Source organism: Lissotriton vulgaris, chromosome 9 (assembly GCF_964263255.1).
Source record: "Lissotriton vulgaris chromosome 9, aLisVul1.2, whole genome shotgun sequence".
Lineage (NCBI taxonomy): Eukaryota > Metazoa > Chordata > Amphibia > Caudata > Salamandridae > Lissotriton > Lissotriton vulgaris.
Window position 1 is genome coordinate 188,262,356 of NC_141697.1, and position 21,798 is coordinate 188,284,153.

Sequence of the window (21,798 nt, forward strand, 5' to 3'; positions counted from 1 at the left end):
TGCAAATAAAAAGATTTATAAAAAATTTTTTAACATTTTTTTTATTCACCTTTTTAAAATTCCTATATTTACCAGCCCATCTTGGATTGGTAAAGAAAAAGAAAAAAAAACGCCCGCCTCATTTTGTAGAGGCTCCCCTTCAAACCTGACAAACGCATCAAAGCACTTTACAAAAAAATAATATTAGTGCTGCTGCCCAGTATCCACAATGCTGTAATGTGTGGCCAAATATCATTATCAAGGTGTGATTTATTGGCGTTGCAAATGCTTCTTTCTTATGCTGCGCACTCTCAATTTTACATTTAGGAAGCTGAAAGCCCTTTGAATAGTTCTATCTTTCGACTGAAATGATCTTTTAGTTTGCATTCTTTAAACCATTCTGCAGCACATGCCAACAGAAAACACAAATATGTAAACTACTGAAGAATACTTTAATCCTTATAAAAACCCTTCTTTGAGGAAAATGCTCCACTAGCCACAGTTAAACGAGAAGCTTCACCAGTAGCACTGCACACAAGATTAACATGAGAATACTGCACCAACAGCATCTCAATAAATGGGGAGAGGATGTAGCCTTTCGGCTAGAGCGGTCGACGTCGAAGCTGGGGAACCGGGTTCGAGTCTCGGCAATGACGCTCAACATCCTGCGATTCTGGGCAAATCACGCAATCTCCCTGTGCCCAACAAAAATAAATGTGTCCTCATGTAAAGAAACTGGTGCTATGTAAAGAGCTCTGATACCAGATATCTTCGGGTCTAGTTCGCGCTATATAAAACTCTAAAAAATAAAAAAATAAAATGCTAAAATGCAGCAGTCCATCAGGTAGGCCACCAACGTGAAATAATAAAAACGCGACGTGTCCCTTCTCTAATGTTTGCCCCAGCCACTATCACAAGAACACATGACATCTACACCGTTTGCTTCATTTGCAATAACAGAACATCCCTGGCTCATGGGACTGCTCATCCGCAACTACCACTCAGCATTCCAGGTCGTGGGTAAATGATCAACCCTGCCTGTTTACACACAGAGAATTTCATTTTTGTACACTTCTAGATTAGGCTGGCAATTGTAAAGCCATTCCATAGTTTCACATTCATATGAACACGTAACAAAATGGATGCAGATGACGCGCTCTTTTTCTACTGATATCAGTAGGATCAGAACATGCAAGCCACTGCTAACAACGCGAGGGCAATTCAATGATGGATCAAAAAGATTTTCAATGTTATTTTAATGGCTTCCACTGATAGCACTGAACAATCCAAGAGAAGGAATATGAAAAATGGGATGCAAGAGACCAGGGGAGGTGGGCTCTAAAATTAGGAAGGGAGGTCGAAATGGGGTGGAGAAAGGGGACAGAGAGAAAGAAAACGGACGGGCTGGCGGTGCGTGATCTCCGCAGCGACAGAGGTTCTGCACATGTCTGGTGGTGTGTGACCTCAGCGTATCTCAGCAGCGACAGAGGTTCTGCACATGTCTGGTGGTGTGTGACCTCAGCGTATCTCAGCAGCGACAGAGGTTCTGCACATGTCTGGTGGTGTGTGACCTCAGCGTATCTCAGCAGCGACAGAGGTTCTGCACATGTCTGGTGGTGTGTGATCTCAGCAGCGACAGAGGTTCTGCACATGTCTGGTGGTGTGTGATCTCAGCGTATCTCCGCAACAACAGAGGTTCTGCACATGTCTAGTGGTGTGTGATCTCAGCGTATCTCCGCAGCGACAGGTTCTGCACATGTCTGGTGGTGTGTGACCTCAGCGTATCTCAGTAGAAACAGAGTGGCTCTGCACAGGCCCAGGATGGGTACATTAGTTTCCGTCTGAGGTGGTGAGATCATATCTATTACTCATAAGAAGCAGGGCGTGCAGGGAATCTTGATAGGAGACCTACACTTCCCCTCTTGCAATAGTTCTTCCGCCGACGATGTGCTTGGCTCCTCACTAGACAACCTAATACAAGGAACCTATAAGTTAAGAATCTCCAAAAATTGGGGCAACTTCATCCGTCTCCCCATCTACAGAAAAATGTGCACTGGCAGAGCAAATAGGTCTGCAAGCCTTATGGCTATGTCGATGCTTGTGTGGTCATGGTTTTTGCATACATTTATTGTGGGCAAAATTGTAAATCTATCCCAAAAAATGCTTAAAAGCAAAACCATTTATTCGGTCTAAAAAAAGTATACATTAACATAGAAGTCCCTGGTTTTAAACGGACTACTTTGCATGTGGATATTCTCCTTGTGAAAGCGCAGACTGCCATCACTAGTGAAATTAGCCAATGGTTTCAGCGGAGGACCCATTGACCATGCCACAGTAGGCGGAAGAAAAATGTGAACGATCTAATAACAGACAAATGGATTAAGAAGGCTGGTTGAAAGCGATTATAAACAAGTGTATCATACATATAATAATATTGGCTAACTCCAGACCTAAGGAGTATCATCCCACTAATCCCCCCCACCCCAACCACCACCACTCCCGAAAAAAGAAGCAGAAATTAAAACGACTTCACAGGTAGGACATTTCCAAAAGAGGAAATTGAGCTGGGAGGATTGCCAGTTATTTGCAAACTTGGCACCTTCGGAAAAGTTTGAGCTAATAGGTCATGCTCAGATACCAATCATATGTAAACAATGAACTTAGTAACCAAGAGGGAATAGCGGACAAACAATACAGTAGTTAAGGCCAGGAGGGGGTGAAGTGGTGTAAACAAAAGTATTTGTCTTAGTAATGTTTTATTCGGAGGTCATTAATTCACATCCACTATTTAGTTGAATGCAGACCCTCAGCTCAGAAGCAAAGTGTTCCTTTGATATACGGACATACAGAATAAAAGAGCGCATCCACATAACGATGGAAAGTGCAAGCCTAGGACATTGTTCAAGCCTGGCCTCATACGGATAGTAAAAATAGGAATAAGGGAAACCTTGGCCACGCCAACGTTCACAACAACCAGCAAAAAAAAGAAAACTTCCAATCTAATCCTGCGGCTACTGGCCAGACGGAGCTGAGCTGAACCACTCCAGGAACTCTCCAAAGATCTGGCCTTTGGGAGCAGGACAGAGAGTTTAATGGTATCAAAAGCTCCAAATTGACGTAAGAGATGGCGTGCCATCCCACCACCTATCCCCGGTATGCATGGCCTTAGTGCTTTAATCGGCAACTTCCAGGACTAGATTGTTTTCCAGGTTGCAAAAATCACAGTAAGCCACATTAGACTTGCAATGCACCATAAATAGCATGCATCACAAGTTCCATCAACTGCCTTATGAGAAAATGGGGTAAAAAAGAGATCATATCGGAATCTGATAATCTACTGTAGGAGATAAAGGGTAGAAAGGCGGAGAGCAACAACGGGACTGGCCTTCGAATACACCCAAAGGCACATAGATTCACCATTATTTCCCTAATGGGATTACCACTCATATTACATACACTTGAGATAAGTATACATCACAGTTACTGCAATTGTTGCAATGTCAACAATTTAGACTTTTCTTTGTGTGCTCGCCCCAGTTCCTTTAAGCGTCCCAATTAACCCATCTAGTAATCTGTAGAAATACACATTTAGTTTCTTGAAGCCATTTCACTAGACTAAAATCCTATGATTAACAATAAAACAAGTTCAGTCTTCTAATAGCAAACTAGAAATATAGTGTGCACACAAATGAGGTAAAATGGAGAGAAAAGTTTGGGCCACATAACTATTGCACCAAATTCCAGGGACATTATGTTATAGCCTCTTTCGAAATACACACTAGGAGTGATTTCGGTCAAATGTTTCTAAACTTTATTCACTTTGAAAATAAATAAACTAAGTTTCACTGACCATCGCAAGTCTGACATTTTTATTGGGCATTTCCTAGTCCTCAAGTGAAGGTATACATTGGAGCATTCCCTGGCTCCTAATGGTCACCAAGCTGTTAGATGGGTTCAATTACTCTCCCTGGTAAAGGAGATGTTTTGACACAAATTTAATTGACAAGTGATAGCAGATGGCACTTGTAGGAAGCGGACTCTTTATATGATAAACCAAAAAGGAGGTATATTGTGTAGAGAGCCCAGGTATCCCCGGTGAGTGGACAGGGGCTTCCTTTAACAACCCCAAGATGCTCTTTTTGAGGTAGTGTGGTCAAGCAGCCTAATGCTGATCAAGGGGGAGTGTTAGATATTTGTTGCATACATACAGTCAAGAAATGACACACACACAGAGAAAAATACCACATATCTTCATATCATTTTTGACACCAAAAACTTTGTTATTGAATAAGGACTTTTCAAAATAGCAGTTTTGAAGGAAACAGGTAAATACACTTTTATTGCCTCTAATGCAGTAAGGTTATCCTATGGGAAAAACACAAATACTGCATATGGGTAATTAGCAGCGACTTACAGAACCAATCTTCTGGAGTTAAGATAAGTATGGGGAAAGATCCATGGCAGTACCCACAGATCACCTCGGTAGGTTCCGGGGCGTCTGGATGCAGAGGTGCTATTCGGCGTCGGGTGCCCAGTTAGTTTCAATGGGAGACGGTCATGGGGAAAAGAAGCTGAAAGCTGGGACTGGGGACCAGTTCCTTTGAACCCATGTAGAGGCTTAGTCCTGGAGATGCTCAGGCACGTAGTGACACCATCAGTCCACTTCTCCACGGGCTGTAGGGCTTGGGTTTAGTCATGTCTTTAGGCGTCGGGTCCGTGCTGCAGGAGACACTCCCGGTTGAAGGGACCTCAACAAAGAGGCCGCAGGCGGCGTCTGGGCAAACCCAAGATGGGGTTCGACTCTGGTGGGTCTCAGGACCTATATGGCACCATTGGTCCACTAAGACTCTGGCTGGGAGGGGTGCAAGGGGGGGGGGACACAGGTGCAGTGGTGCTTTCCAGTATCAGGTTTTCACGGTCCAGAGTCCTCACAGTTCTTCTTGGGTGCCCGCAGAGTAGTATCTCTGCTACTCACAGGAGATGCTGGTTGTTCCTTGAAGTGCTGGCAATCCTCCCAGGCATTTGGATGCAGAGAAGCTGCAGGCAGAGTCGACTTTGGAGCAATTGTCTGGGACAGAAAGCCGAATAGTAAGGTTGGCATCAGGGCAGTCGGTGCATCTCAGCTCTTTGGTGTCCTCCTCCTTTGATTGGGAGAATCTGCTGCCCTGGTGCTAAGGGCACCATTATATACTAGATGTAGGGTGTTAAGGAGAGTGTTGGGTGGTAGCCAATGGGCTACTTACCCTTGTGTTCAAGACACCCCTAAATAACCACTTCCAGTTGGTATTGGGCTTAGCCCTGTCCCAGAGCTCCTAATTCTGACATCACCAAGATGGTGGAGTTTTCCTAAAGTGGAGCACATCAGGCTTCTCACCTTAGGTATGTGACTGGCCTGGTAGTGCACCACGCCTCCCTGCATGTCTAGTTTCCTACCTGACATAGTGCCAAATGGATCCAGACCAGGGGGTTGGTGTTTTCGCTGTCTGGGGAAGCCATGGTCAAACATCAAAGGCAGCAGAGGCCTTTGAAGCTTCCTGCCTTGGTATGCTGATTACTTAGCCACCTTGCTTGGAGGAGGTGACAACACCTATAGCCACAGTAGGCATTGTTTCTGCTCTCAAAGAGCATAGGCTCTCACCTCCATGGGGTCAGGAACCGGTTTGTAGTGTCAGGCTGGTCGACACCAGTCAGCCAGCACACTGGAGGCTAGTACGCTTTAAGGGGGCACCTCTAAGGTGCCCTCTGAGTGCATGTATTATTAATTCCACCACTGGAATCAGTGTGGGTTTACTATTACAAGGCGTTTGATACCAAACACCATAGATTTCAGTGAAGTTCTCATGTACCTGGGGGAACTCGTTTTTACCAGTGTCCAGCACGTGTACTTAACCCCTTCCATGCTGATGACGGCCGGGAGCAGTCATGGCACACAGTGCTCGTGTGCTGATGACGGCACCCGCGATCGGAATGTGCCGCTCAGGCGCAGAATCGCAGCCGCGCCCAAGGGGTTAAAATGGCTTCACTGTTCATTTGTAAGATCTAAGAATTGACTTAAACATCACAGAGGCATAACTGCTCATGCAGATAGGTCTACACGTGTAGTATAATGCACCCTGCCTTTGGGCTGTAAGGCCTACTGTAGGGGTGGCTTATCTACACTGCATGCAGTGTCTGCAGGCATGACACAAAGGGATGTGTGCCATGTTGTGTTTTCCCTTTTGTCTTCACCAACACATGCAACCTGCAATGGCAGTTTGCATGCTGGTGCCGAGTGGTCTCTTAAGGTGGCACAATGCTGCAGCCCATTGGGACCCTCCTTAGACTACCTGCCCTAGGTACCTGGGGTACCACTTACTAGGGACTTACAGGGGGTGCTTAAGTCCTTGCCAAATGGAGGGACAACTAGACAGTTCAGGGAAAGAGGCCTGGCCCTGGACAGCAGGAACACAGTGCGCTTCTGTTAAAATTGCATCAGATACAGGGCAAAAGGCAGGGGTGACCATGTCAAAAAGAGGCACCTTCCGACAGCACTCGCGTCCATCTTTAACTGGAAAAGTGACAAATACACCTGGATTGACACTATAGCTGAATTGGAAATGAGAGTTCTGAGAAATGGAGCCGGAGATACAATACCTTTCTCTTGGCACATGGACTGGTGCGAGTCCTGGTCCACACTGATTTACAGAAAAAACAAAGGGGGTTCATATTAGACTTACATCTCACCTTCACCGCCCTCAACCTCTTATTCATGTGGTTGTCGATAACATGAACTTTCAAGTGTTGATTTTACAAAGCGTTCCCATGTTTTTTGAAGCAACGAGAAAATGAAAGTTACAAGCTTTCCGTGCTATCCTAACAGGTTAGTGGAACCAAGGTCTTCGCAAGCACCCACAAGACAGGAAATTCAGAACCATTCGAGAATGCAAAATCAGGTTTGAAAATGTAACCTAAAGCGATCGCACCATGCAACGCCAACCCAAAAAACAATGCATTCGATTCATGCTGAGCAGAGATCAAAATGCAAATTCCCAAAGCCTGAGCATTATGAACAAACCATATGCTGGTCAAGTGAGCAGTAACTTTGGGAGCTCACTGAACATTAAAGCCCACACCTGCCATACTCTGATCTCAAACGGAGTTCAGAGTGTGTAGTGGTTAGGGCACTAACTGATGTATCTGCCTTCAGGAAGAGTCAGAAAACAGCCCATGTCCGGGAGGCCTTCAAAGATGTATTATCACAGTCAGAAAGGTAGTCTTTTGATCACGAAAGGTCCATTAGGGATCTCACACACTCCCTGCGAATTCTTTCCCCATCAATGTACAACACATGGCTGGCTTTGTGCAGCTAAGTGGCTGTGAGGTGGTATGCTGTAACTATATATTTAAAAAAACAATAGACATAACAGAAGAAAAGCAAGAAAGAAGGTATGGTAAATATTGAGAGAGAAGGACCGACAAAAACTATTTGCAATATGTAGCAAATACCTACGGTAGAAAGGGGAAGCAGAAAAGGGCGGCATTTAAATACATTTTCAAGGAAAAGCTACATCGAAAGTTGAAAAGAAACATACTAACCACTCCGGGCAAGAGCTCAGAATAATGTGAAAATCCAAGGAATTGCCACTACAAAGGTGGTCTTGTCCGCTACACTGAAGCGCTCTATAAAATTTCTGATTTACAGATTTTCAATAGTTACAGATCTCTTTTAGTTTTGCCATCTGTTGAAATTGCTGTGTAATGTATAGCTAACACCAACAACTGGTATTCCACGACCAAACCACTTTATAGCCTAGCCTAGAAGATGGCTAAGTGAGTTAACCCTCCTCTGGAATCTACACTCGACTGAAGGTCATGAGGTTTGATGGTACAAGGCTCTCTCAGCCCTGTCTCCTTCAGAGGTCAGAAAATTGAGTATTGCAAAATTAGGTAACAGTGACCTCTTATTTTTAGAGTTTAGATGGTCTTAAGTGTGGTATGAAACAATATAAACAAAAGCTATTTTGTTAGTCAGCTTTATATGTGCCACACTGTAAGTAAAGCAAGAAATGCTTACTGAACAGATCTTCATAGTACCAGATCTTCGCATTTGGTATAGCGCCTTAAGAACATATCAAGTATAGGTGCAGAGAGCACTTTACTCCTGTGGTGGCCTCTTGGAACTATTAACCGATTGTAAACGCTACTTATTGTATTGAACTTGTATGAAAGGCTGCCTGGGTACAAACTTGTGTCCTTGGGGGTCAAACACTGGTCTCAGCAGAGGATGCATTAGTCCAAGGAGCCTCAGATCTGGCGAACAGGATTCCAAAATCAAAGAGTCGCATGCCATCATACTTATCCCTCCACTCATAGGATGGACTGAAAAGATGTATGCAGTGCAGTCCATCGACCAAACTCCTTCGGGGCACTATTCACTGGACTAAACAACTAGTAAGAGTTCAGCAGCAATTTCCCTTGACATGGAACAGACTGGCATAGTTTAAGCCAGGGGTCTCCAATGTCGTACCTGGAGGGCCGGATCAATGCCAGATTTTTAGCATATACCCATTTAGATAAACAAAGTTATCTTAAATCTGGCATGGGTCAAGCCCTCCAGAACAGACATTGGAGAACCCTGGTCTAAGCTGGTGGAGTAGCTCATTTAGTTTCTTATTGGACAGGAAGGGTGTCTTAATCTCTTGACACTAAACAAACCAAGGGAGACTGTAAACAAACCAAGGGAGACTGTAAATTTACTAGGAAGACCAAAGTAGAATTTATTCTACAAGGGTTTTGGGAGAGGATGTGGCCTAACGGCTAGGGCAGTCAACCTCAAATCTGGGGATCTAGGTTTGAGTCTCAGCAACGACGCTCAACACCTATGATTCTGGGCAAATATCACCTAAACTCCCAGTGCCTAACAAAAATGAACGTGTCCCTTCTGTAAAACTACTTGCTCATGTAAAGCGCTCGGATACCCGATACCTTTGGATCAAGTTCGCGCTACATAAAAAAAGAAAAAAGTTATATTGTTAACACCAGTGTGTGGAGGATGCATGCATTGAAATGCCAACATGACCACTTTGAAGCTATGTAAGGCTCAAAGGAAATGGGTGTTGCCACAGCAAATATTAATTGCCATAATCCTAATTCTTGTACCTGTATCTTTAGAATAAATCACATGAGGGTATACAATAACTCAGGCGTGCAACGCAGTTTTTGAGCTGCTGTGGGCTGGCTGGTCTGGCGTCCTCTTAATGCAGCCAGACCCGAGTACTTCACAGGTCTTTAAAAGACCATTTACTGTTAACGAGGCTTCGTTGTTTTTTTCACCCCTTCTTAGAGCCCCTGCATCTCCGCTTTGCCTATTGCTGGAAGAATTACACCCCTCCCCCCCACACATTTTTATTAGCAACCCCCCCCCTCGAAATGTGCCTCTGGTTGCGCCTCTGTAATAACTTGTGTGTATTGAGGAGAGGGTAGGCATTTTCAGGAACACCACTAGACTTTATAAACAATTTCCCTGGGGAGCGTAAAACTATTTCCGCAGTACACTATGCAGCTGCAGCGAGTAGGGCGGCGGAATATTCTTCGCTGAAGTTCATGTTTTTTCCTCTCTATGCTGAAGGCAATCTGTTCCCGTGCGCTGCACACAGATGGAGACGAGGCTTCGCCGCTGAACCGTGCTCCGAGAGCAGCTGGTGCGGGGACGTGGGCCTTCTCTCGCGAGGTCAAGAGACTGCCCGGGTCCTTAAAACCACGGATTAAGAGGCGCAGCTGGCGACGGCCACCACAGGCCCATGCATAAACACCGGGCTCAGGAGCAGCGCGAGGACAGTCAGTGCGGAGGGAGCCCCTCGAACGAGACAGGGATTTGACGCTGGTGCAGCCATGTTGAAACGGATATGGTTTATGTGCAGGCTAAGGTGTTCAGTTATATGATGAAAGGAAAGTAGTAGCTTAGAGAGATTAGATAGATTTTTTTAACAAAACCGATGCAACAGGAAAAAAAACGCTCCATAAAGGCGGTTGGAAGTTGTTGAAGTAGTTCTTTTTCCCCACGATAAAACAACTAAACTAAATGCTGAATTGTCGAATTCAGTGGCAAATAAAAACAGGAAGTTTCCATCCCATGTGTGAAGAGCGAGAAGGAATCATTGTTGATTTAAATTTCAATATTACTTTACTTGTCCATGGCAAAGAGTAGATCATTCAGCACCAGCATGATCACCTGGGGAATGCTTCTCAAATTTTTTAAATACACCCTTAAAGGGGTCTAAATCTGAAAGGGGATAATCTCAATGGAGGAACATGAAAGTTCATGTCTCCATCTACCAGGGCTTTAAGTGTGCCGAGTCCTGTCGGTGCTCAGCACTGGCAGTTCTAAAAAGCAGGTGCTGAGATGGGTCTCCATTGGGCTCTCGATTTTTGCCCTCACCATGGGAAAAAAAAAATCTTAATTCTGTAGCGGTACCACGCATCGCATCCTTTGAGTTAACTTCAAAAAACATTTTTTAGTTTTGACGTTCTCATCTTTTCAGAACTAAAGCATTTTCAATATTCTATCCAACAAAGCCATAGTGGTTTCTTATTTATCTTATACGCCTAACAACCACTGGCAAAGCCAATAGTCCTGTCTTGTTGTAAATACAATATTACTTGCTGCATTAAATATCTGGAGGCAATGACAGAAGCAGCAAAATACCAGTCAGGCGGCACACTATGCTAAGCACGGAGGTTTAGCTTATGTGTTTTTAAGCCATGCCCTTAATTAGACCGGCCTCGCCCCTTTGAGGGACCCCCCCCAGTTTTTTCATCCCACTTAAAGCCCTGCCATCTACCACTAATTTATAGTGTCCAGGCGCCCCCTATTGGTTATGTCATCACACCTCATTCATATTAATCACTTACATGAGTTCTCGGTTACCACAAAATGTTCTAGATAGCAAGAGATTAACCCACGGGCTACTCGTACATCTCCAGAGTAGCTATACGGCAAAAGAATGATCTGTCTGAGAAAAGCGATACTACCAGAGGACGTCATAAGTAGGTCAATGTAGCCATTTCAGTCTTAGCCACAGCACTCTAAGGAAGAATTGCAAGAGAAGAAATGGATATATTAATTTGAGGAGCAAGAGTGCCAACACCGGGGTGTAAACCTGACCTAGCTTTCCAGGCCAAGATGACACGGTCATACAAATTGAAGGCCTGAGGTTCAGAGTTCAGAAAGGACTTGCAGTAAAGTGTAGATCTCTTAGTATCCAAACACGGTCACAGGCTCCGGAGAGAGCATGAGCACAAGGAAGCTTGGCATTCCCAACTCTTTAACAAAGACGTTTTTTTAAGAAAGTTGGCTAATTTCTGCAATGCTCACGTGGAAGGAGAGGAGCAGGACTAGCAAGAATCAGTGTTAGGATACTATCATATCTAAAGGCTCCAACTATGTATTGGCCTTTATCCAAGTTTTCGAAAAAGATCATCAAGAGTTAAACACACTGAAACTTAAGTTGCCAAATCCAGTCCAAGAAAACTGTAAAAATGAGTTCATGTAACGCGACAAAGACTTCGATAGTTGACTGTAGGGTCAAGGGATATGAAAGGTACATATTTAGCATCTGCATCCAAAATGATGTCTACTCTAAGCCTGCCTTAGTCCCAATTTCATTTTTTTTCTAATTTAAAAGACTAATGTGTAATTTTTCTACAATATGAAATGCTGCTTACTTTGGAAATACTATGGTAACACTTTACACGAAAATTACAAATTCTTACAACACATCCCTGCAGAGTGGGGAACGGACGAAAAATGTGAAAAAGAATCAGTAGGAGAAAGAAAGATTTTTTTTTTTTTAGGGATACCCCAATCATGTGACATTTCCTGTCAGATGCTTTACTCACGAACATGATAACGAGGTGTCCCCCAGTAAATTAAACTTCTTCATATGAACGTTCCTTTGAAATACTACAGAAAATAGGTGACGTCTCTGCTCTAGTGTTTCAGAAGGAAGGCCTTCTACACACCAAGGTGGACAACACATCTAGAAACAACAGAAGCTTTAAGTATGGCTGCGTCAATGATACCTAAAGAGTAGTGCAGGTACTCTCCTCGGCAGAGCCCACCTCACTTGCCAGGCTGTAGGTTAGTGGAGGACAGATAGAGGCCATTTGCCGAAAGAGTGACTCTTTCCTGCGTTTCTTCTTGTTTTGGAAGTTCTCTTCAAGCGCAACATGTGTAATCTTTGAAAACATTATTTTGCCATTATGCGACAAGACAAAGCAATCTACTGAACGTTCTTATGCACCAGAAGAATCCCTTGAACCTTCAAGTGGCCGGGCAAACCTCTACTTTGAATCCAATATATATTTTAAACTGTATACAATTGGGCTCATGTCTTGCCTAATGCAGATGACTAAAAACAAGGCTAGACCTGAAATCCAAGTCCAAAACTGTGCGAAAATTTCATACGGTTGTAGGGAAAACCCATATCTGCCATTGAAGTGTTTGCAGGCAGCATCCAGCTAGATCACAACCAAAAAACACTCCCACCATCTACCTTCACTCAATTCTCCGTAGCAGAGAAACTCTGAAAAATCCCAAACCTGAAACAATTTAGAACAAAGCTCCACACACAGAAGATAACCATGAGATAAACTGTGTGTGTAGAATTTCACCAACACCCAAACGCCTCCACCTTCAGTATCTCATTAAACAAAATGGAGGCTTCAACTACAGAGAAGCATTTAAAGTCTTGTTGAGCCTCCCAAAGAAAGTCCCAACCAAAGCACTCCTGTAGATAAGCTGTCACAATCAGCTGGAAAAAAGCGTTTTTCAGGCTGAATCAAATGCAAGAGTTGACCCAGGTCAAAAATGTATGCTCTTTAAAAAGCATCTCCAATATCAGTTTAATTTTTCTGACATTTTTTATTTGGGTTACAATGGGTGCCAGGTTTCCTGAAAATTTGCACCACTTTAAAACAGGCCAATTGTTTGTTCTGAACTAGTTCTTATTGTTTTCAGTACTTTTATCAAATGTAATTCTTACTACTTACAAAATAAAAAATCTGGCTCATCATCATCATCATTTTACCTCAAACGTTAGAACGGTGTTGATTATTCCCCCAACACCTCAGAAGGAAAACATTGAAATTGGTTAGCATGTAAATTGTCACAACCAAGGTGGATTTTGGAGTGGATGCTGGTCCCAGGCCATCTCCATGCCAATCCTTTTACCCCATCCCAAACCCATTCATCCTCTCTATGGCAGGAGGTTGACCATCGTACTAACACCACACCTGTGCAAACTATGATTTTGGTAGAGCCACAGAGATGAGAGCTGGTCCTACTTCCAGACAGCCGGTGTCTGAACGCAGAGGTCTGATGGAAGGGAGCGGTCTTGGGAATGCCTACAAGGTTTTAAACTACTATGGCAAAAATGCATTTGATATTGGGCAGGATAGGATATATACTGTGGGCTTAATTGGAATACTTTTATACATTTGTCCATCATGAGGCGCACAAGAGGGACAATGTTAACTAGCATGGTTACGTTAGAACTGAAACATCACAGAAATATTCATAAATACCAGACAGAATACTCCCTGTGAACAAAATCATGTACTTTTGCAATAGGAACTAAAAGTAGTTTGAGCATGATGTATGCATTACTAAGTATTACCATTTAGAAATGGGGTCAAACAAAAATAAAACGGTTTTAAAACTCCAACAAGGAAATTCCTAATGGTCGAACCCATATGAAGTCTGCAGGGGTCTCGGGTAGTTGTAGATGCATTACATTAACCAATGGCTTTGAGACGACGACTTTAGATATCTCTAAAACCTCATGAAAACTACTAGTACACAGCACAATTCTTCTCTGAAACTCAAAATAATAGTAATTAGAGGTTACCATGGTTCATAAGTCTGGAACACAGAAGACATAAAACGAGAGGTGACAGAGGCTACAACTTCCAACAAAGTCAAAACTATGACAATCAACGGGTTAACGCTCTACATGCTGGCGACAACGTGAAACCTAATGATAGCAAAACTCAACTTTTAATCAGTGAGACTAAGAGGAGTTTTGCTGAAGGTGGTCATTGGAATATGAGGTATCACTGATTCAAGGTGTTAACTAGTTAGCATTAGTTGAGTTTATTATTTACAAAACAGTAAAAAAGGGTAAATAATTTACAACACATTTCCCAAAAATAAATACAAGTTCTTGCACAGTTATTAACTACTCTGCTCATAGGTCTCTCTTGTGACGCAATTAGACATCTTCTAGGCCCTAAAAATCATTATTTAACCTCCATGCATTTATCTGCACTAGTTATAGCATCACTTACCTACTGAGAAATAACAAAGATACTGCGACTCATGAAAACCTGTCTAGACCGCTGAACATTCTAATTTACGAAAGACTCCAAGTGCAGGTAGGACGACACAACCTCATCATATGTTGAACCAGAATACTGCTCTTCATCCACAGCCTCGGATCCCACAAAGTGCTTTCGCCCATGAACCTGTTATGCGCTGATTTATGTTCAAGTTAAAGGTCTTTGGTACCCATAAACTGCCACCAATAATTAAAATCACAACTTCTGACATTCGACATGGTTTAAAGATTGAAAAGTGAGGGTTCTAGGGGCTTCCTAACCAAATAATGTTTCCGATTTGGTTTCCAGTTTCCCAGCATGCTGTTCAGCAGGTTAAGGTCCTGGATAAAGAGGTGTTTGTCTTCCATTCTAAAGTCTCCAATGGATCAAGGCTCAAGTTTAATTTTCAGGCTGTCAAAAAAAAAATATGAATGCTTTTAACTTCTATTGCACTATTCCTTCCACCGAGTAAAACCGCACCGATTAAAGGGATGCTTCTATCTAGACGAACAACGAGTTAGCATGAGTGCAAAATAACTCTATTGCCAACCGAAAGGGAGACGACCAGACCGACCCTGGGCCACCCTGACCAGGGGACTCTGCAGATGCATGAGCTGACCAGCTGGTCAGCAGCTTGCAGGCTGCTCGCTGTTGCCTCAAGAGTGTCCTGCCCTGGTGTGAATATTTTCAGCACCAGAGAAAGGCACAGCTGACAAAGGTCAGAGGGACAGAAGGGCCCTCAAAATGCAGACAGAGCTCTTAAAGAACATGTTCACTTGATGAACTTGTCTCGTCTTCCAACTGCTTCAGGTCACACTCTCACTCCAGCATCAACATACTCTCAAAATAGATACAAAACTGCTCCATCAGTCAGTCAGAAAAACGTAAACATGTCCCCTGTGACAACTGCCTATGACCTGCAGTTCTGTTTTATCATAAAAGGAATGACTCCAACTGGAGGTGAATCTCTCTGAAGTGTAGATCTGAGCTTAAATGTCAGTCAGCTGGCTTTAACATCTCTGAAAACGCATCAGTAAGGGCTAAAAAGAGCTTTTGTGATAAAATCAGATGCAAGACGAAAAATCACATCAATGGAAAGTTTGCGAATGCTGCATGGGCGCTCATGATAAAAGTGCTTTGTATGCCTGGTAACAGAACAAAGGTAATTGGCCCACGTGAAATCGGCATCTAAAGAAAAACAATGTAAAGAAAACTGGAACGTTTACATCCTCTCTGCAAAACTATAGTTAGATGTTTTAACTATGAATCAATTTTCTTAGCATATCCAATGAAGGCCCACTCACTGATACACAAGACATTTTTGGAAAAAGCGAGCTATCAAAATAAGGTACTAGGGAAACTGAAGTATAGACTTCTGCAACGGTTAATTGATCACGAAACACTACCAAAGAAATCGAAACCTGTAGATGTGCATTGGTCTATTGTTCATGTTATTCAATGTTTAATCTTATAGGATGCACTATGTACCCCTATAGCTCATGGGCATATCCACTGTTTAAGAAATGGAGACAAAGCCACAAATCCTGCGAGATATGGATCAGTGGTCTGCTTAACTCAAACGTGCAAACTTGTAATGCCCATAGGTTCGCAGGGCACTACGCTGAATTACAGCGGTAAGTTCTTAGAAACTGGGACACAATTGACCAGTGCGTGCATGTGAATCAAATCTCAGCTGGCAGTCTGAACAAAAAAAAAATGCAGCAACAATGTGCAAACCTTAAGATGGTCACCGGACCTCGAATGCAACCTACAAAAGGTAACTGACATGATAAAGTCAACCATCAGCTATAGAGGACGATTGATGCGGCACTGTTGCTACTTCTGCGGCAAGGCCGAAAGCCTTGTGTATGTGGAGACAATAGAACTGAGCTCATAGTCCTGGACTGCCTGGCCTCAGGCTTCTGCCCATGACATCATGATTTCTTCATCCACTCGTTTTTCCAAAAAAGCACCTTATGAATTTCCACGCACTACAGAAACATCTCTGATGTGAAGCTACATGATTGAACAGTGCAAGCATTCCACAGAAAACTGGTGCATAAATTAAAAAATAATAATACAAGCATGCTACAAAATTACCTAAGCTTAGTAACCTTCACAGCAAAAGATTATAAAGCCGATGACGTTTTTATTGTGGATTCAGAAGCCCAATTATTTTGTAATCCACCAAATGCCCTGCACCACTCCTAAAGTGATTTGCAACTGATTGCATGCCCTGGCAACCCACAAGGAAGCTTTATGAGACATGTATAAATATTGTTATAATTCCATGCTGAATTCTTTAAAACACCCATTGACAGTTTCTTGTTTTTATTTCAAATATTTATTTCTGCAATGCAAATCTAAGCCAATTTACCACAAATTACAACAAATTGCGTTCTTTGTAAATCCAATAATTATGCTACAGGCGTTGCTTATTTGACAATAAGCCATCACACTAAGTGCAATAATTATGCTTTCCTCAATCCCTTTTGTTCCGAGGAATAATTTAAAAGGTCCATCAGCAATCACGTGCTTCCTGGCAGGACTTCACACGCCTCGATTTTGAACAAAACACAAACACAACCCCCTTGCTCACAAAAACGCATAACTCCCTGCGGAAACGTTGGTACAGGCAACTGAGAGGGAACCAAGCAAAGTAATCATTTCGGTAAAGTTACAATTACCCAATCACTGCAAATTAAACCTCAAACAAGAGCTATAAATTCATCACGACAGGTGCGATTATTCACTTATGGTTTGCGGGGTTTTCCAAAGCATGCACTGTCGGTCACACTTCAAGGGGGAAAGGGCAACATTTTCCTTCGTTTGATTAAATGTTGTGCATTTTGAAACCGAAGATAGACACACAGGAAATTCTATAATATACAACATTGGACAATAACTTCTCTATTGGTGCGTGGGCTCTCGCGTTATGACGCAGTCGCTCGTGGTTACACAGACAGGAAGGGCAGGGGGTGAAAAATAAAATAAGACTGCATAAGCAGCCTGCGCGGCTGTGCAAGTGTTTGCAGCTCTCCGTGAGCCTGAAGCCAAGCATCACTTCCCCTAGCAACTGAGGCGTGTTCTTAGCATCAGGTTAAAGGGCATCAACACAGCTGAAGCCGCGAGGGCTGGGCTTTCCCAATACCGGTGCAACTAGCAGGATAAACTATAGAACGGCACAAAGAACCCGAAGACAAAAAAATCTAACTGGATCAAAAAGACATTGATGTATACATATTTCTTAGAGTATAACTGCGACAGAATCGCTTTTAATGTATACGCTGTTCCTAACAATACGAAAACTAAGAAACAGATATACAGGGTTTTGCTTGGAATCAAACAGTCTGGACAAGTTGGAAGCCAGGATTCGAACCTATAAAATCTAATTTAAATAGACAACTTAATGGGCGACATGTCTTTGGGCAAAGGAAGGTGGAATGTTAAAGTGGTAGGAGGGGTCTCCCATGTAAAAATTAGATAAGGTGACCCCCAAAGCAGAATCCGTTTTTAAATGAAGCATTTCACCGTTGAAAAGATCCGTTGCGGGGCCCAGGGAGGGGGGGGCGAGCAGCTGGGAGTGGGCGCTCAAGAGCATTTTTCCCTCCTGGGTGAAACCCCCGAACAGATGCGGCGTTTTCCCACGGAGCCCACCCAGCTGGCACCGACCCTGCTCCAGCGGGAGGCCCCCCACCCCACGGAGAGCGAGCCGCGCCTGCAGAATGAATGGGCAGCCCGGCCGCTCCCAGACCGTTAGAGACCCACCGTCCTTCCTATGGCTGAGTGTCCGCAGCGCCCGTCACATGCCCGGGGTGATGCAGGAGGTCAGAGCCGCCCGGGCCTCCCCGGGCAGCGTTGCATGGGCTCCCGGGTCGCCCTCGGTCTGCTGCAGGCGGGTGGGGCTGGCCGGAGCTCCCACAGACGGCCGCCGCTCCTCTGCGGGTCTGAGTGCGGTCTGCGAGCCTAGGAGGAGGAGACTGCACGGAGGAGCAGCGGCGGCGGCCTCGGCCCAGAGGAGAGAGAGTGAGCAAGAACGAAGGCAGCACCACTGCCCCCAGAGGAGAGAACGAAGAACACAGGCAGCACGATCATCAATCACCCAACCAACCATTCACGCGGCAATATAACAGCTTCTAAAGCATCACTGCAACACCTCCACCGCCTGCAAAATATTGATAGACAAAAGCCTAGGGGTTCATCTGTGACAGGCTGCGCGTGGGGCCGGGGGTCACGGGGAGGTCAAGACATCCAGGGACCATGTATAATGTGCCTTTAACCTGGCTGTCATGCGTGTCGAAACACAAGGTAGAATCCAATAATAATACTGCCAAAGAGAACACCTGATTCTGTTTAACAATGTCACCGTCATGGTGTTTGTAAACACCCGTGTTAGACCTGTCGGTCTGCTGACCCTTTCTTATCAATTGGGCTTTGGCCCCGCCCACAGCAGTGTCACTCCCTCACTTCTTGTGGTATCAGTCCGCCTCCCAGATTTTACTGCAGAATACCGAGTTTAGGGATATCATGGTATCGGAATATTTAGGACAAAATAATATAGGTAAGTATGTATGGAGGAAGTATAGATGTAGTATTCTTAACACCGTTATGCACCATATATTGAATAAATATTGAAAGGTAAGTATGTAGAGATGTTGTATTCCTAATTCAACATATATGTAAATTGATTATATATATATATATATATATATATATATATATATATATATATATATATATATATATATATATATATATATATATATATACTAATATGGCAACTTATATATTATATATATATATATATATATATATATATATATATATATATATATATATATATATATATATATATATACTAATATGGCAACTTACATATAGGTGAATTAGGTATATAACATCTCTATATTCTTACCTTTCAATATTTCAATGCTTTGCAGTTCATGTAGACTATTTTATATCTCAAAAGCATACTGAATCATCAGACATTACATTTGTTTCCATTGACGCATTGTATGTAGAAAGCAATTTTTAAATGTGTGTTTTCACTGCAGCAGGCTTTTTCAAATTACTTTAGACAACACTCAACATGCAAGCCAGACCTATTGGCTTTTCTATTGCTTGTTTCAGTGTTGGTATGATGCAGCAGCTGAAATGAAATGAAATTGAATGAAATGAAAAGATAATTTGTAAAGCGCGATGGCTACCCTGGGGCGTCCCAGCGCTGCAGAGGTTGGGCTAGACGGAGTACGCTAGAATTTAAAACGAATTTATTAAGATGATTTATTAAAAAGCCAGGTTTTAAGGAGCCTTCGGAAAGTAAGCAGTTTAGGCTCTGATCTGAGTGAGAGGGGAGAGTGTTCCAGATCTTGGCTAGGTTGTAGGAGAGCGACCAGCCTCCACACCTAGCTCTCTTGATTCGGGGCACTGTGGTGAGATAAGATGTCCCGGATCTGAGGTGATGATTGGGATGATAGGCATTTACAAGGGGGCAGTTGATAGCGGGGCCTGTTCTCCAGTAGGAACGATGGGCAATACACATGGCCTTGAATTCAATCCTCGATTTCACAGGAAGCCAGTGGAGATCTTTCAGTCGAGCTTTGACTGAGACTCGTCGCGGGATATCGAGGAGGGTCCTGGCGGCACAGTTTTGGACAATTTGGAGTCTATTGAGCTTGGACTGTGGGGCCCGAGGTGTAGGGCATTTCCGCAGTCAAGGCGAGATAGAATCAGCCCTTGGACCATGATCCGTCTTGAGTGGAAAGGGAGAAAGGGGAGGATCTTACGAAGAAGCCTCAGGAGCCCGAAGCATGTGGCAGAAAGCTTAGTAGCCTGGTAGTTAAAATTGAGTGTTCTGTCCAGCCAAATGCTGAGACTTTTGATTTGTTCTTTCAGTTCGGGGGGACAGCCTAGGCAAAGGGGCCAGATAGAGTCGATAGATTTGGTGATAGTATTTCCCAGGAGCATAATCTCTGTTTTCTCCCCGTTTAGTTTTAAGCAGGAGGCCGACATCCAGGCGGCGACTGCTTCCAAACATTTGTATAGGCTGTGGTGGGAATTGAGAGGGGGGTCCAGGGCAACCACCAGTTGTGTGTCGTCGGCATAGGTGATAATTTTCACTCCAAAGGGGCGGACGACATCAGCCAAAGGGCTAAGGTAAATGTTAAAAAGGGTGGGGCTCAGGGAGGAGCCCTGGGGCACCCCACAGTTCAGGGGTTTGCTGGAGGAGGTGAAATCTCTCTCAAATATCTGAAAAGATCGATCTGTGAGAAAGGATCTTAGCCAGGTGAATGCCGTTCCCGAGATGCCTATCCTACTGAGACTGTGAAGAAGAATGTTGTGGTTTACAGTGTCGAAGGCGGCACTAAGGTCGAGGAGAACGATGGCCGATGACCCACCGCTGTCTAAGATCCTTCTTGCCTCCTCCGTCACTGCGACCAAGGCTGTTTCGGTTCCGTGAAGGGGCCAAAAGCCCGTCTGTGAGGAATCAAGTATGCCGTTTGATTCCAGGAAGTGTGTCAGGACTGAGTTGACATACTTCTCTAGTAGTTTGCTGAGCCAGGGTAGCAGAGAGATAGGTCTATAGTTGGAGGGATTGTTTTGATCAAGGCTAGGTTTCTTTAATAGAGCCTTGACCATTGCTCTCTTCCATAAAGGCGGGACAATGCCAGCGTGGAGAGAGGAGTTAAGCAGGTCCCGAATAGTGGGTGAGATCTGACTGGTGATCGGGGTGAGAGCTCGTGGAGGGGCCGGGTCAGTAGGTGATCCTGATTTGACCTGCTGCATGATACTTTCTAAATGGCTGAGGTATAAGGGCGGGAAATATGTGAGGGAAACGGGTGATGCTGCCGCGGCATCTGGGTCTAGAGGGCAGCTGGGCGGAGGGATATTTTGAGAGAAAGAGGAATTCATGATTTCTATTTTGCGGTAGAAGAAGTCCGCTAGCTCATCACAATGGACCTGGGTGTTGCTGTGCTCCTTTGGTGTCTCGGGTAGTTGAAGGAGAGATTTTGCTATCCGATAGATCTCCTTGGGCTTAGAGGCTGCCTTGTCAGATGATGTGCTGTTGTATAGAGTAGACACTTTCTTTACACAGAGAAGTTGCTCACATACATCTGACTAGTAGATTGTGTTATAAGCATTGCCAATGCCAAAAGGTCTTGCTTTTAAATGACATTACCTACAACGGTTGTGCCAACTGCCCTTGAACCCCCTGGGATGTGTAACATTGTTTAAAATGTTGTGTGTCCTGCATTTTCTTTATGTCCTGAAGAGCTTTCTCCATCTCTTTCCCAGGCAATGGTTTCAAACACTGGCATAAAAAATTAATGCCTTTCTCTGGGCGGGAGGTTGCCACTGGGTGGTCTTTGTTAAAGGCAGTCACTCTCCATATGAGGGACTGGGGACGGCCGACCTATATGGTTACTATTTAGCCAATCAAATTGTTACGATAAATAACTGGCT

The 21,798-nt window shown here is 43.8% G+C and overlaps 1 protein-coding gene across 7 annotated transcripts in view; it reads right to left on the bottom strand.

Moving 5' to 3' along the window:
- The window catches only part of NIN (ninein), a 321,323-nt gene extending 302,961 nt beyond the window's left edge, over positions 1-18,362 (bottom strand). For all 7 annotated transcript variants that reach the window (XR_015299899.1, XR_015299898.1, XM_086937310.1 and 4 more), the window contains exon 1: positions 18,103-18,362. The gene's annotated coding sequence lies outside the window, so the exon portion shown is untranslated. The remainder of the gene's footprint in view (positions 1-18,102) is intronic.
- Positions 18,363-21,798: the final 3,436 nt, after the last annotated feature.